Here is a 7103-nt window from a genome sequence, read left to right as displayed (position 1 = left end):
TCATTCAATATTCTTTCTTTGGCTTTGGCTTTCTGCAGCTTGAATACGGTATGTTTATGCATCAATTTTTTTTTTTAATTACTTATCCTGCTTCTCATTCTCTGAGCTTCCTGAATTTGTAGTTTGGTTTCTGTTATAAATTTTGGGAAGTTTTAAGGTATTATCAGTTGAAGAAAGAAGGAAGGGAGGGACAGAGAGGGGGTAGAAAGGAGAGAGAGAAATGGATTCACAGAGAAATGGATTCAGAATGTGAGGCACAAAGCAGACAGGAATACCATTTAGGACATTTGGCCAAGATTGTGTTAAGCCTCACATAAAAGCAGAGCCCTGACAGAGCCATAGCGAGGGCTCCCCAAAGATGCCCCATCTCCCAGGGTACCTGTCCATCCTTCAGGATCTCTTTGCTTTGTTGATTCTGAGTTTACTTGACTGACAGCCAGGTGAAATGAGTAAGGGGGACAGTCTACAGTGGAATATAACTAGCCCTCCCCTGCTCACTACAGCACAACTAAGTTGGCCTCTCTCCTTATCCTGAGTCCCACCTCAGGGCCATTATCTGTGCTATTCTTTTTGTAGTAATGTCTTCCTCCACCCACATACTTTGTCATTATATATGTTATTTGCATGCCTGTTGGATTTCTGTTTTCCCCACTACGCATAGCCTCCAGGACGAGCCACTAAGTCACCCACAGTGCATGAAACATGCTAAGAACTTGTGAGTATTTCATAATGAATGGCTAAGTTGGCCACTGTGCTAAGTGAGAATTCCTGCCCCTTTTGCACAATCACCAGAATAGGCCATGGGGTGAAAGATACCATCAGAGCTGAGGGAGAAGAGGGAGGGAAACTGGGGGAGGTGGTAAGGGTGTGGTAGAAGGAGAGTCAAGTGACAGCTGAGACAGACTGGAGCATTTGTCAAGGAAATGAGGTACTGGAATAACCATGAATGCACTGATAAAACTAGCCATGGTTGGGAAGCCAAGAGAATTGAGAGGGAATAGAATAGATAGAGTATGGAATGCTTAGGATAAGGGTCAGATACCCAAAGGCCATACAGTGCCAGGTGGGGGGGAATTTCTTAATGGCCTACAATTGCCAAGCCACCAACAGGTCAGGTTTCCATTTGATTTCATTGACTTCACAAACTCATGTCGCCATGTTGGAAAACCAAATTCCCCAATAAGATAACTAGAAACACAAAGACTTGGCCTGGAGGAAACTAAGGGGTATCTCATTTTCCATAGTAACAAACATAAGTATCCTGTTGAGAAAAGAAAAACTAAATCTTTGAATGAAGTAAGAGTACCTCAGGAAGAGCGATAAAGCTCCTTCCAAGTCAGAACTGCCTAGTGGCATTATTTGAACTTGGTTATCAAGGTTGGAACTAGAAAAACTTTAAATCTCTCACCTAGATTGCTGGTCAGTTAAATGTACCTACTTATTAAGATAATTGAGCTTAAAAAATTAATTGAAAAACTAAAGTTTGATTTTATTGAGTCAATCCAATAAGACTTCTGTCTATGATACTGCCAATGTTTGACTCCGGTGAAGTCAATTAGACACTAAATCCTTGAAGTCCTGCTCCTGACATACACAGAAAGTAAATTTCTCTCCATATTATTACATATTCATTAGTTAGGAAATATTACATATATGACCTCTACTAAGAGCCTCTAAAGGATGGTTATCCAAACCGAAGGTATTATGTATATGCATACCTAATGAGTAACTTTTTATCCCTAAATTGAAAAATGAAAGTCCAAGGTTACCCAGCTACTAAGTCCCCAAATCACATTTCATCGGAATCAGGTTTTCCCATTTTGTCATTTCAGAATATCCTCATATCACACATTTAAGGTCATCAGTTGAATGCCATCAATTTCTAAACACATTCAGGGATGAATTTTGTTGTTATAAACTTAGGAAGCTAAGGTTGGCTTTATCAAAATATTCTAGAACCTTGAAGTTCATCTTTCAAGTTGCTTTCTCTTTCTTTCATCTGATAGCAGTGAAGTCTATAAAAATAAAAATTTGGTTCCATTCACCCTAAGGAATTTACAACCAAATGTTAGCTCTATTTGATAAGATAAAAAAGATGCTTCCCCCACCTCCTTCTCTTCACTCTCACCTCATGTTTACCAGAGATAACACTTAACACCTTTGGAAGCAATTTTTTTTTTTTCTAAATTCTCCTTGCTGATAATCGGAGAAAATTCAGGGCCTTGAACCTACAAAATAAACTAAATAGAGAGCAGCTGGAATGACTTCAAGCGCAGACACATTGCACCAATGCCCAGGTTTACTGGATATAAGAGAAGGGATTGATGAAAAAAGTTGACAAAGTCCTGGATGTTCACCAACATTAAGTGACAGCTTAAGGAGTCAAGACACAGGAGGAAGAGGGGTGGGCCTGGGGATAACCTGGCTGAGGATCTAAAACAGCGGTGGCTGGAGATATTTTTGTTTGTCACAATGACATAGATGCTCCTAGCAGGTCCTTCTCAAGGATGTTGCTAAGTATCCTACGGTGCACACGACAGTTTCACCCACCAAACAGAGAATTATACGGCCCCAAATGTCAAGGCTGGGAAACCCTGTTCTAAAAGATTCAGGGCGCTGCTCCTGTCTATTTTACTTCCCCTAAATGTGTGGGGAAAGTTGACCTTTTGGGTTCCTCCTTACTTGGTCAACAAGTAGGACTAAAGTTTCCACAATGCCATCACGCTTCCACAACGTCAAAGTTAGACAGCAGATTGCTGGTCACCCGTTTTCTGTCCCCAGCTCCACCATACAAGCTAATTCCCCAATCCAACCTAATTCTAATGCCCAGCTGGCACATTTATGTGCCTGATGACAATAAACAGGAAGTAAACTTCTTTTTTATATGTATTTGTATTTCCTAAGAAACTGGAGACTAGACCATGTCTTCCTTGAATGACATTCTACAGCATCAGTCAGGAGCTTCCAAGGCCTGGGAATAGACCCAGTGGAGAAAGGAGGAAGAAGGAAAGGGGGTATTGACATAATGTCCTGATTCAAAGTCCTACCAGCTACACCAAGGGTACACTCTTAGCAGGGAGCAGCTGTCAACATGAGGATAAATCTGCCACTTCCCATGCTCCCCCACCCCTCAACCCACAGGTAAACAAGTTATTCCAGAGAATTCCGAGGCTTCCTTGAGGTCCTCATCAGAGTATTAAGCATTAGCAATGCCTGCTCTATAATGGATGTTTCTACTTTTAAAACACAGAAGATAGGCAATGGAAAAAATATTCATGCATTACCCACAGTCCTCAGTTTTTCAAGATCTCATCCAATCTGAATTTAGACCTTTTTTTTGAGAGAAAGAGTGCACAAGCAAGGGAGGAGTGGGGGGGGGGGGGGAGAGAGAGAGAGAGAGAGAGAGAGAGAGAGAGAGAGAATGAATCTTAAGCAGTCTCCATGCTCAGTCCAACACAAGGCTCAATCTCACAATCCTGGGATCATGATCTGAGCAGAAATCAAGAGTCAGACACTTAACCGATTGAGCCACTCAAGCGTCCCAACCTGATTTTAGACTTTACATGAAATAATAATGATCTTAAACACATTTTAGGGAATAGAAACTTAAGAGTTATGTTCCTCAATTATGAAAACATGGACAAACGTCCACTTGCTACCCTTCTGCTTTGATTAGGAACAAAACTGCTGCCATGTGTCAGATTTTGTCCTTCACCAGCTTACACTCCTTTATTGGCATTTTACTGCCCTACAAGTAAACTCTAAATTTCTAGAAGTTCCTGCATGATGGTTGTTATTTCTCATGTTCCTCCTTGCTTCCCATGCTCTGTCTCCCTATCTCATGTTACTGAAGTATCCCAAGCTCTTTCTTGCCTTGATATCCTAGAATTTGCTTTCTTCAGCCTGCACTAGAATATTCTTCCTTAAGGTTTTTCAGCATGACTGAGTCCTCCTGTTCTCAGGCCTTTGCTCTACTGACACCTCTTCAGAGAGACCTCCCAGACCATCATATCACCACATAGTTATTCCCAAGACCATATTTCCTTTCCTTTCAAGAACTTATTACAATTATCATTAACCTTTTCATTTTTTTTTTAATTTTAATGTTTATTTATTTTTGAGAGAGAGAGAGACAAAGACAAAGTATGAGTGGGGAAGGAGCAGAGAGAGAGGGAGACACAGAATCTGCAGCAGACTCCAGGCTCTGCACTGTCAGCACAGAGCCCAACACAGGGCTTGAACACACAAACCACAAGATCATGACCTGAGCCGAAGTCAGTGCTCAACCAACTGAGCCACCCAGGCGCCCCAATGATTAATCTTTTTAGTATGCTTTTTACTACTTTCCACTAGAACATTAGTTCCATAAGCACAGAGATCTTATCTGTGTGTTGTCTGCTTCCCACATAGTTCCTAACACACAACTACAACTGACCAGATTTGTTGCATAAATTAAGGAACAAATCCATAAAGCAAGACATTCTCCATAAGGAGGCATTATTCAAACTGTACCCTCCAGAAATTTCAAATGTAATCACATAGCCTGAGCTATTTAGAGGAGTCAATATAGAGACAGAAAAGTATGAGCTCCCCAAGTTCTGAAATGGAGCGGGATGTAGAAATCAGCCAATATACTGACCTCATTGATTAAGCCACACAAACAACCCAGTTTGCCAGATGAAGGCAGTCGGTTTGCACTCTTCCAATTCATCCAGGAAAGTAACACAGACTGGTCTCATTTCCATATCAGCACAAACAATTTGGATGTTTTCATAAAAGCGAACATTTTATAAATCACTTCCACCAAGCTGATATTACAAAGAAAATCAAAATTGTTCCAAAGGACCCTATAAATATCATGCCCTCAAGGAAAGTTAAATTATTAACAATGAATTACCACAAAGGAAGGTCATTGGGAAAGTCATCAAATGCTCACTAAATACACACAGATGTAGGGCACCTGGGTGGTTCAGTTGGTTAAGCATCCAACTTTGGCTCAGGTCATAATCTCATGGTTAGTGGGTTCGAGCGCCATATCAGGCTCTCTCTTGTCCGTGCAGAGCCAGTTTTGGATCCTCTGTCCCCTCCCTCACTGGTTCTCTCTCTCTTTCTCTGTCTCTCAAAATAAATAATAAACTTTTTAAAAAACAGACATAGATGTGTTTTGTGTCTGTACATGTGCAAGACAAGAATTTCCAAGTTACAACACTGCCTGCCACACAACAGCAGTCTAGATACAGAAGGAAAGGTCACACCTCTCATGTGAGAACCTTAAACTACTATCTGACAAATTTCACTGGGAACAAACAAGCTTAAAATGTGTCTTTAAAAAGTAACAATATCAAACTTCCAAGCCCATAAGGCCCTCGGGCTTATGGCCACTGCTCCACCACAAAATGGTGGCTTTGATACCCAGACACTCTGGAAAGGGTGTTTCCCTGAACTAGGACCCTTGTGTCTTAGTCAAGTGTTTCACACGTGGTGGGGGATGGGAGGGGGAGGGGTAGCCTGTGCAATTACTGACACTTTTCATACTTTTAGTTTGTATGAAGATTTTGTTTCTGAATCTAGATCCTACTCTTCCCCTAGCTGCACACACTACACTCACCTTCAGCTATAGTGCTGCATTTCTTTTACAGTATACTCGAACATCACCCCAAGTATAGCAATGCAATTGTTAGCAGCTATAAGCAAAAAAAAGAAATGTATATTATATATGTTATATATATGTATATGTAAATATATAAATATATATATTTTATATAAATATACATTTATATATAGTATATAATTATTTATATGTATTATTTATATTATATATTACACATTATATATAATATAATATATTATATATTATATGTCACAAATTATATATATTATAATATATTATGTATTATATATTACATATTATATATTATATATTATAAATATATAATATATAATACATATTGTATATATACAATATAATAATGTATATTATTATGTCATATATTATATAATATGTAACATATATTATAATAATATATATTATAAATATATATAAAGCATTTATTTGTTGGGTTTGTACCACAACCAGCTGAAGAGCCAAAGAACTTCAGTATCAGAATCCGACCACCCTCTTTCCCTTTCTCCCTTATTATTTATTAATTTAAGCCTTCCTAGAGCTCCCTACTCATGACTCCTACTCATCGACCTTCAATGATAAACTTTGGTTACAATATAAATATGTCACGTGAAATGCACAACGCCAACTTTACTTCTTAGAACTCAAATCCCCTCAGGAAGGGAGCCACCTGGCTGGTGCTACTATATCCCAAGAGGCATGATGAGGCTCGTTCTTGGAAAGCTGGGAAAAAACAGCTGGAGACCTGAACTAAGTGCACTGCCAAGATGAAGAGGCCTTGCTGGCAGGAACAAGGAGCCAACTGGACAATGTACACCTTCTCCCTCCACCAGCCTTCCGGTTGCTCTCTAGTGCCTCCTATAGGCAGACCTACGGGAAAGCTAGCATCCAAAAGAGAAAGCTGTCCCACAGCATCACAAAGCAGGGGTACAGACAGGTGCATTTGTAACTGGGAAACAACAGCACACCCGTCTCCCACCCGATCTCAGGTCTCAGATACGTGTTCACTCTGGTGGCTGCTTGGCAGCTACTTGAGGCCGTTTGGTTGAAGAGTTCAACTTGTTTACCTCTGGAAACAGATGTGGACTTCTAGTTATTAATGTTGAAACAGGGCACACGAGTCACCCACTAAATCTCCACCAACAGAAACAAGGAGGCTGACGCCAGAGATAATTAACACAACCTTGAGCATATGAAGCATCTTACCTGCCAAAATATAAATATAAATTGGGCTGTACCACTCTGAGACTTCAAAGAATAACAAAATCAATCCCAGTAAGTCACTTTGTCCCAGTATAAATGGTCTGCCTCTCCTCTCTGCTCTAAAGTGAATACAGATGGCTCAGTAATTCAAGGACTGATGAACTGGGTGGTAGATTTTCACAGTTTATTTCTCTTCTCCCTTGCTGCCTTTCTCTTTGGCAGACCTGAACACCCACTCAGCTGCTTCATCCTGGGCTCTCTGAAAGGCTCAGTGGGA

The sequence above is a fragment of the Acinonyx jubatus genome, chromosome A1 (genome assembly GCF_027475565.1).
Source record: "Acinonyx jubatus isolate Ajub_Pintada_27869175 chromosome A1, VMU_Ajub_asm_v1.0, whole genome shotgun sequence".
NCBI lineage: Eukaryota > Metazoa > Chordata > Mammalia > Carnivora > Felidae > Acinonyx > Acinonyx jubatus.
The sequence above is the reverse complement of the archived record's forward strand: the minus strand, read 5'-3'. Positions refer to the sequence as shown.